We start from the raw sequence: 9,616 nt of genomic DNA, 5'->3' as shown, positions 1-9,616 counted from the left end.
GTGCGCATTTAAGTGTTTGGTTGTGTGTGTGTGTGTGTGTGTGTGTGTGTGTTGGTCCTGGGCCCTGAAGGCAAGGACTGAGCCTGTCTGGGCAGGGCAGGGCGGGGCAGGGAGGGCTCCCTGGGGTGGAAGGCCCACAGTTGTAATGGGACCCCACCCCCGGACAGGACCTGCCAGCTCTCCTCCGCCATCTGCACAAAGGCAGAGGACCCGGCCCGCCGGTGTGCACCCTTCGATAGCTCAGCTGGTAGAGCGGAGGACTGTAGACTGAACAGACAGCTGTGGACATCCTTAGGTCGCTGGTTCGATTCCGGCTCGAAGGAAGTGCCCCACGCTTTTGCGCACACGCAAGCCCCTGCAAGCCTCATCCTGCCTTCTGAGACCAGAGCAGGCTGAGCCTCTCCAGACCGCCCACCTCTTCCACCGCCAACCCTTGCATCTTGGCCCCCAACTCCCCCGCGCTCCCCAGGAGCTGTCCTGCCTGCTGCTGCCCGCCAACGCCAGGCACCAGTCCTGGGAAGGCCCATTCTTCGCTGGCTGCCCGCAGGGGTTCCTGCTCTCAGGTCGCCTCACCCATGCCACCCACCACTCGTGCCCCCACATACCACACCCCTATCCCTGGCCCCTGACGCCGCCGCCTCCGCAGCCGCTGCCGCCCCTGCCACACCCCCACCGCTCCTGCACTTTCAACCACAGGGCACTCCTCCAGCGCCTCAGCGCCCGAGATTCTTGACAACACACAGGCAGGCTTCCCTGCCACCCAGCCCTTCCCACCTGGATCATCATGGACTTGCCTCTTGGGAAAGGCGAAATGTCCAGAGCCATGGATGTGTTGCTCAGCGATCACCCTGGCATCCTCCCTGAGATCGCCAGGCTCCATCCCTCTCCACAACTGGGCCAGGGCCCCCAGCCACTGGCCACATGCCCCCACCCCACGTCTGCCCCTCTCCATCTTTCTCACTTTCTGTCTGCCTCTACCTCTCTCTTTCATCTTCTTTCCTTTCCATGATGCCCTGCCACCTCTCTCCTCTCCTCCCTCACTCTCCTCCATCTCTCCAGCCACAGGCAATCAATCGCTGCCTCTGCCTGGGTCTCTGTCTCTGTCTCTGTCTGTCTTTCACCACCTCCCCGCCTTCATTTCTGTCCCCCACGCTGACCCCTGTCTCTGTTCCTCTCTTTCTCTGTCTATTGGTGAGGAATGCATGGATGGACAAGGGAGGGAAATGTCCATCCCAGCTTGGTTAAGTGACATGGTGCCCTGGTGGCGGTGGCGGTGGCCTGTGTTCTGTTTTCCCTTGGGGCTGAAGAGTGGGATGTGCCCATCCCGCCCACATGCCACCAGCCTCACCTTTCGTGAACTTTAAGGAATAGGGTTGGAGCCGCAGCAGGACTCAGTGGTCCTCCTGGAAGAGCCAGCTCACGCCAGGTTCTGCTCTTCACCTCGGGAAGGTACCCAAAGCACCTACCTGTTGCTATCACCCTGCCTGGGGTGAGCTGAGGGGAGTGAGAGTAAAAGCCAAGTCAGGCCAGAACTCAGGACCCCCCCCCCCCCCGGGAGTGGGAGCTGGTGGTTCCTAGGCAGGCAGCCAAGTGACCTTGGGCAGCTGCTATTGTCTGGCAAAGGGCACGGAATCCCACCCTCCTTACACAGACCACTGGGGTGTGAGCTGCTTGATGGCTTGAGCGCCCAGTTGGAAATAGAACCTAGCAAGAAGATGCTGCAGACCAGCCAGAGAGTGTGCAGGAGGCAATGGGCTGGGCTTTGGAGAATCAGGAGGGGATGGGGTGTGGGCTGCCAGAGCAACAGCCCAGAGTGTCCCTTGATCTCAGCCTTTCCCAAGAAGAGATGTCCACAGCTTGATGTGCAGAGAAATCCAGTCACAGAATGGACAGTCACTGGAACCTGCATGGGAGGGCAGCTCAATGCAGCCTAGAAATGGAAAGGAAAGGGGACAGCATTAGACCTGCATTGCCCTGGGCGCTTGAATGCTTTCATGGAGTGCAGGTATTTGTGTATGTCTCTGTGTGTGTATGTGTGTGTGTTTGTGTGTGTGTGTGTGTGTGTGTGTGAGAGAGAGAGAGAGAGAGAGAGAGAGACAGAGAGACAGAGAGAGACAGAGAGAGACAGAGAGAGAGATAGAGAGGGAGGGAGGGAGGGATAGAGAGAGAGAGAGAGGGCGAGGGAGGGAGGGAGAGAGGGAGGGAGGGATCCTGCAAGAATGGCAGGGGTGGGGTATGTGAAACTGAAGGACTGAAGGGGTTGTTCCTCTCTTCCCATGGAGGGCTCCTTAGAGGCCTGGCTCTCTTTGCAGGCACCCCTCCCTCCAACACTGTGTGGGTACCTGTAAGCGAAAGAGATCAAGTGCCAGTGGCAGCAACAGTCGGAGTGCCAGGGTGAGACTGGGCTTCGGGTGGAGAAAAGAGTTGTGCGGCCAGAGAGAGCCCCCTAACTTGAGTGACCCCATGTACAGAGACCAGCAGTGGGGTCCAAAATGAGAAGGAATGGCCCTTTGGGTATCCCCCCTGGGCTTTGTCCCCTGGGTCCTGGCACCCGGATCTGTTGCTTTGGTGTGAGGAAAGGGGGTCCCTGGAGGCTGCTCTTGCTGCCCGGCCAGCTGAGCAGCTGAGCAGCAGCACTAGGTTTTGGGAAGCCCCTGCAGCTGGGCCCTTCCCCTGTCCCGGTGGGAGTGGGTTTGGTGTGGGGTTGGTGCGTGAGGAAAGGTTTGAGGGTTCTGCCTGGGCGAGCACGCCCTCTCCGCCCCCTGAGCCCCAAGAAACTGGGGGGGTTGGGTCACTGCAGAGGGGTCTGCCTGGGCCTCCACGGGAATCTGGGCTGAGCCGCTGGCAGTGGAGCCCAGTTTTAGGGCTCAGGGAGAGGGCACACCGGAATTGGGATCCCATCTGGGTGGGAGAAGACTTGCTTCCGGGGTCAGGAAGCAGGTCCGCCTCTGTTGTGTCCCTTGGTCCTTTCCCGGAAGCGCCCAGGACCAGGTGGAGTTATTTGGTGAGGAGAGGCAGGAAGCCGGGGCCTCCTGGGCCCTGGCCGGGCTGGCTCCCTGGCACAAGTATCTCTGGTGCTTGTGCAAGGCCTGGACGGGGCACGCGAGGCTGCCACTTCCCCTAACCCTCTGTCCTTTCCGCCACCCGTGTGGTGTGCAGGAGGTCTGAAGGCACCAAAGAGGGAGCGGCTGTGGGGAGCAGGGCGTGTCCGCTGGGGCACGGGGACCTGGAACCCGGACCGGGGCTTCAGGGGCCAGGCTGGTAGGGTCGGATGGGATCCAGGTGTCCACCAGACACTGCCGCGGGGGACTGTGGCTGTGCTAGTTGCGCAGCCGCCTCCCCGTGCGCCATCTGGTTCTCCTCCATTACCAACCCGCACCCCTGTGAGTATCCACACCCCCACCTTCCCGGGGCCGGCGGGGAGGGGCGTGGACAAGGCAACCTTCCCCTGGGTCATTCTCCACCTGGTGCCGGGCTCCTGGCCCTCTCAGGCCGCCTTAGTGCCATCCTCCTAGACCCCGGCCCAAGGCAGGACGCAGAGGTTTGGCATAGGGGCAAGAGGGCCAGAGCACGAGAGGAGAGAGCCCTGCGCGCCCTGGGATGCGCGTCTTGGTGGTCGCCGCCCGGCCAAGGCCGCACCAGTTGGCGGGGCATGCCAGGCTTCCGCTGGATACCAGGGGCTCCCATGCCGAAGGGGTGTGTGCGCATTTAAGTGTTTGGTTGTGTGTGTGTGTGTGTGTGTGTGTGTGTGTGTGTGTTGGTCCTGGGCCCTGAAGGCAAGGACTGAGCCTGTCTGGGCAGGGCAGGGCGGGGCAGGGAGGGCTCCCTGGGGTGGAAGGCGGACAGTTGTAATGGGACCCCACCCCCGGACAGGACCTGCCAGCTCTCCTCCGCCATCTGCACAAAGGCAGAGGACCCGGCCCGCCGGTGTGCACCCTTCGATAGCTCAGCTGGTAGAGCGGAGGACTGTAGACTCAACAGACAGCTGTGGACATCCTTAGGTCGCTGGTTCGATTCCGGCTCGAAGGAAGTGCCCCACGCTTTTGCGCACACGCAAGCCCCTGCAAGCCTCATCCTGCCTTCTGAGCCCAGAGCAGGCAGAGCCTCTCCAGACCGCCCACCTCTTCCACCGCCAACCCTTGCATCTTGGCCCCCAACTCCCCCGCGCTCCCCAGGAGCTGTCCTGCCTGCTGCTGCCCGCCAACGCCAGGCACCAGTCCTGGGAAGGCCCATTCTTCGCTGGCTGCCCGCAGGGGTTCCTGCTCTCAGGTCGCCTCACCCATGCCACCCACCACTCGTGCCCCCACATACCACACCCCTATCCCTGGCCCCTGACGCCGCCGCCTCCGCAGCCGCTGCCGCCCCTGCCACACCCCCACCGCTCCTGCACTTTCAACCACAGGGCACTCCTCCAGCGCCTCAGCGCCCGAGATTCTTGACAACACACAGGCAGGCTTCCCTGCCACCCAGCCCTTCCCACCTGGATCATCATGGACTTGCCTCTTGGGAAAGGCGAAATGTCCAGAGCCATGGATGTGTTGCTCAGCGATCACCCTGGCATCCTCCCTGAGATCGCCAGGCTCCATCCCTCTCCACAACTGGGCCAGGGCCCCAGCCACTGGCCACATGCCCCCACCCCACGTCTGCCCCTCTCCATCTTTCTCACTTTCTGTCTGCCTCTACCTCTCTCTTTCATCTTCTTTCCTTTCCATGATGCCCTGCCACCTCTCTCCTCTCCTCCCTCACTCTCCTCCATCTCTCCAGCCACAGGCAATCAATCGCTGCCTCTGCCTGGGTCTCTGTCTCTGTCTCTGTCTGTCTTTCACCACCTCCCCGCCTTCATTTCTGTCCCCCACGCTGACCCCTGTCTCTGTTCCTCTCTTTCTCTGTCTATTGGTGAGGAATGCATGGATGGACAAGGGAGGGAAATGTCCATCCCAGCTTGGTTAAGTGACATGGTGCCCTGGTGGCGGTGGCGGTGGCCTGTGTTCTGTTTTCCCTTGGGGCTGAAGAGTGGGATGTGCCCATCCCGCCCACATGCCACCAGCCTCACCTTTCGTGAACTTTAAGGAATAGGGTTGGAGCCGCAGCAGGACTCAGTGGTCCTCCTGGAAGAGCCAGCTCACGCCAGGTTCTGCTCTTCACCTCGGGAAGGTACCCAAAGCACCTACCTGTTGCTATCACCCTGCCTGGGGTGAGCTGAGGGGGAGTGAGAGTAAAAGCCAAGTCAGGCCAGAACTCAGGACCCCCCCCCCCCCCAGGAGTGGGAGCTGGTGGTTCCTAGGCAGGCAGCCAAGTGACCTTGGGCAGCTGCTATTGTCTGGCAAAGGGCACGGAATCCCACCCCCCTTACACAGACCACTGGGGTGTGAGCTGCTTGATGGCTTGAGCGCCCAGTTGGAAATAGAACCTAGCAAGAAGATGCTGCGGACCAGCCAGAGAGTGTGCAGGAGGCAATGGGCTGGGCTTTGGAGAATCAGGAGGGGATGGGGTGTGGGCTGCCAGAGCAACAGCCCAGAGTGTCCCTTGATCTCAGCCTTTCCCAAGAAGAGATGTCCACAGCTTGATGTGCAGAGAAATCCAGTCACAGAATGGACAGTCACTGGAACCTGCATGGGAGGGCAGCTCAATGCAGCCTAGAAATGGAAAGGAAAGGGGACAGCATTAGACCTGCATTGCCCTGGGCGCTTGAATGCTTTCATGGAGTGCAGGTATTTGTGTATGTCTCTGTGTGTGTATGTGTGTGTGTTTGTGTGTGTGTGTGTGTGTGTGAGAGAGAGAGAGAGAGAGAGAGAGAGAGAGACAGAGAGACAGAGAGAGACAGAGAGAGACAGAGAGAGAGATAGAGAGGGAGGGAGGGAGGGATAGAGAGAGAGAGAGAGGGCGAGGGAGGGAGGGAGAGAGGGAGGGAGGGATCCTGCAAGAATGGCAGGGGTGGGGTATGTGAAACTGAAGGACTGAAGGGGTTGTTCCTCTCTTCCCATGGAGGGCTCCTTAGAGGCCTGGCTCTCTTTGCAGGCACCCCTCCCTCCAACACTGTGTGGGTACCTGTAAGCGAAAGAGATCAAGTGCCAGTGGCAGCAACAGTCGGAGTGCCAGGGTGAGACTGGGCTTCGGGTGGAGAAAAGAGTTGTGCGGCCAGAGAGAGCCCCCTAACTTGAGTGACCCCATGTACAGAGACCAGCAGTGGGGTCCAAAATGAGAAGGAATGGCCCTTTGGGTATCCCCCCTGGGCTTTGTCCCCTGGGTCCTGGCACCCGGATTTGTTGCTTTGGTTAGAGGAAAGGGGGTCCCTGGAGGCTGCTCTTGCTGCCCGGCCAGCTGAGCAGCTGAGCAGCAGCACTAGGTTTTGGGAAGCCCCTGCAGCTGGGCCCTTCCCCTGTCCCGGTGGGAGTGGGTTTGGTGTGGGGTTGGTGCGTGAGGAAAGGTTTGAGGGTTCTGCCTGGGCGAGCACGCCCTCTCCGCCCCCTGAGCCCCAAGAAACTGGGGGGGTTGGGTCACTGCAGAGGGGTCTGCCTGGGCCTCCACGGGGAATCTGGGCTGAGCGGCTGGGAGAGGGAGGCGATTTAGGGCCAGGATTTAGGGCACACCGGAATTGGGATCCCATCTGGGTGGGAGAAGACTTGCTTCCGGGGTCAGGAAGCAGGTCCGCCTCTGTTGTGTCCCTTTGTCCTTTCCCGGAAGCGCCCAGGACCAGGTGGAGTTATTTGGTGAGGAGAGGCAGGAAGCCGGGGCCTCCTGGGCCCTGGCCGGGCTGGCTCCCTGGCACAAGTATCTCTGGTGCTTGTGCAAGGCCTGGACGGGGCACGCGAGGCTGCCACTTCCCCTAACCCTCTGTCCTTTCCGCCACCCGTGTGGTGTGCAGGAGGTCTGAAGGCACCAAAGAGGGAGCGGCTGTGGGGAGCAGGGCGTGTCCGCTGGGGCACGGGGACCTGGAACCCGGACCGGGGCTTCAGGGGCCAGGCTGGTAGGGTCGGATGGGATCCAGGTGTCCACCAGACACTGCCGCGGGGGACTGTGGCTGTGCTAGTTGCGCAGCCGCCTCCCCGTGCGCCATCTGGTTCTCCTCCATTACCAACCCGCACCCCTGTGAGTATCCACACCCCCACCTTCCCGGGGCCGGCGGGGAGGGGCGTGGACAAGGCAACCTTCCCCTGGGTCATTCTCCACCTGGTGCCGGGCTCCTGGCCCTCTCAGGCCGCCTTAGTGCCATCCTCCTAGACCCCGGCCCAAGGCGGGACGCAGAGGTTTGGCATAGGGGCAAGAGGGCCAGAGCACGAGAGGAGAGAGCCCTGCGCGCCCTGGGATGCGCGTCTTGGTGGTCGCCGCCCGGCCAAGGCCGCACCAGTTGGCGGGGCATGCCAGGCTTCCGCTGGATACCAGGGGCTCCCATGCCGAAGGGGTGTGTGCGCATTTAAGTGTTTGGTTGTGTGTGTGTGTGTGTGTGTGTGTGTGTGTGTGTTGGTCCTGGGCCCTGAAGGCAAGGACTGAGCCTGTCTGGGCAGGGCAGGGCGGGGCAGGGAGGGCTCCCTGGGGTGGAAGGCGGACAGTTGTAATGGGACCCCACCCCCGGACAGGACCTGCCAGCTCTCCTCCGCCATCTGCACAAAGGTGTGCACCCTTCGATAGCTCAGCTGGTAGAGCGGAGGACTGTAGACTCAACAGACAGCTGTGGACATCCTTAGGTCGCTGGTTCGATTCCGGCTCGAAGGAAGTGCCCCACGCTTTTGCGCACACGCAAGCCCCTGCAAGCCTCATCCTGCCTTCTGAGCCCAGAGCAGGCAGAGCCTCTCCAGACCGCCCACCTCTTCCACCGCCAACCCTTGCATCTTGGCCCCCAACTCCCCCGCGCTCCCCAGGAGCTGTCCTGCCTGCTGCTGCCCGCCAACGCCAGGCACCAGTCCTGGGAAGGCCCATTCTTCGCTGGCTGCCCGCAGGGGTTCCTGCTCTCAGGTCGCCTCACCCATGCCACCCACCACTCGTGCCCCCACATACCACACCCCTATCCCTGGCCCCTGACGCCGCCGCCTCCGCAGCCGCTGCCGCCCCTGCCACACCCCCACCGCTCCTGCACTTTCAACCACAGGGCACTCCTCCAGCGCCTCAGCGCCCGAGATTCTTGACAACACACAGGCAGGCTTCCCTGCCACCCAGCCCTTCCCACCTGGATCATCATGGACTTGCCTCTTGGGAAAGGCGAAATGTCCAGAGCCATGGATGTGTTGCTCAGCGATCACCCTGGCATCCTCCCTGAGATCGCCAGGCTCCATCCCTCTCCACAACTGGGCCAGGGCCCCCAGCCACTGGCCACATGCCCCCACCCCACGTCTGCCCCTCTCCATCTTTCTCACTTTCTGTCTGCCTCTACCTCTCTCTTTCATCTTCTTTCCTTTCCATGATGCCCTGCCACCTCTCTCCTCTCCTCCCTCACTCTCCTCCATCTCTCCAGCCACAGGCAATCAATCGCTGCCTCTGCCTGGGTCTCTGTCTCTGTCTCTGTCTGTCTTTCACCACCTCCCCGCCTTCATTTCTGTCCCCCACGCTGACCCCTGTCTCTGTTCCTCTCTTTCTCTGTCTATTGGTGAGGAATGCATGGATGGACAAGGGAGGGAAATGTCCATCCCAGCTTGGTTAAGTGACATGGTGCCCTGGTGGCGGTGGCGGTGGCCTGTGTTCTGTTTTCCCTTGGGGCTGAAGAGTGGGATGTGCCCATCCCGCCCACATGCCACCAGCCTCACCTTTCGTGAACTTTAAGGAATAGGGTTGGAGCCGCAGCAGGACTCAGTGGTCCTCCTGGAAGAGCCAGCTCACGCCAGGTTCTGCTCTTCACCTCGGGAAGGTACCCAAAGCACCTACCTGTTGCTATCACCCTGCCTGGGGTGAGCTGAGGGGGAGTGAGAGTAAAAGCCAAGTCAGGCCAGAACTCAGGACCCCCCGCCCCCCCGGGAGTGGGAGCTGGTGGTTCCTAGGCAGGCAGCCAAGTGACCTTGGGCAGCTGCTATTGTCTGGCAAAGGGCACGGAATCCCACCCCCCTTACACAGACCACTGGGGTGTGAGCTGCTTGATGGCTTGAGCGCCCAGTTGGAAATAGAACCTAGCAAGAAGATGCTGCGGACCAGCCAGAGAGTGTGCAGGAGGCAATGGGCTGGGCTTTGGAGAATCAGGAGGGGATGGGGTGTGGGCTGCCAGAGCAACAGCCCAGAGTGTCCCTTGATCTCAGCCTTTCCCAAGAAGAGATGTCCACAGCTTGATGTGCAGAGAAATCCAGTCACAGAATGGACAGTCACTGGAACCTGCATGGGAGGGCAGCTCAATGCAGCCTAGAAATGGAAAGGAAAGGGGACAGCATTAGACCTGCATTGCCCTGGGCGCTTGAATGCTTTCATGGAGTGCAGGTATTTGTGTATGTCTCTGTGTGTGTATGTGTGTGTGTTTGTGTGTGTGTGTGTGTGTGTGAGAGAGAGAGAGAGAGAGAGAGAGAGAGAGACAGAGAGACAGAGAGAGACAGAGAGAGACAGAGAGAGAGATAGAGAGGGAGGGAGGGAGGGATAGAGAGAGAGAGAGAGGGCGAGGGAGGGAGGGAGAGAGGGAGGGAGGGATCCTGCAAGAATGGCA

General features: G+C 61.0%; 3 non-coding genes across 3 annotated transcripts; all 3 read left to right on the top strand.

Moving 5' to 3' along the window:
* Positions 1-229: 229 nt before the first annotated feature.
* On the top strand, positions 230-323 carry Trnay-gua (transfer RNA tyrosine (anticodon GUA)). Its single transcript has 2 exons — positions 230-266; positions 288-323. It is a non-coding gene; the product is annotated as a tRNA-Tyr (tRNA).
* Positions 324-3,935: 3,612 nt separating this feature from the next.
* On the top strand, positions 3,936-4,029 carry Trnay-gua (transfer RNA tyrosine (anticodon GUA)). The gene is made up of 2 exons: positions 3,936-3,972; positions 3,994-4,029. It is a non-coding gene; the product is annotated as a tRNA-Tyr (tRNA).
* Positions 4,030-7,619: 3,590 nt separating this feature from the next.
* On the top strand, positions 7,620-7,713 carry Trnay-gua (transfer RNA tyrosine (anticodon GUA)). Its single transcript has 2 exons — positions 7,620-7,656; positions 7,678-7,713. It is a non-coding gene; the product is annotated as a tRNA-Tyr (tRNA).
* Positions 7,714-9,616: the final 1,903 nt, after the last annotated feature.

The sequence above is a fragment of the Callospermophilus lateralis genome, unplaced genomic scaffold, assembly GCF_048772815.1.
Source record: "Callospermophilus lateralis isolate mCalLat2 unplaced genomic scaffold, mCalLat2.hap1 Scaffold_9877, whole genome shotgun sequence".
In the NCBI taxonomy this organism is placed as follows: domain Eukaryota; kingdom Metazoa; phylum Chordata; class Mammalia; order Rodentia; family Sciuridae; genus Callospermophilus; species Callospermophilus lateralis.
Note: the sequence above shows the minus strand (reverse complement) of the source record. Positions and strands in the feature narration are given on the sequence as shown.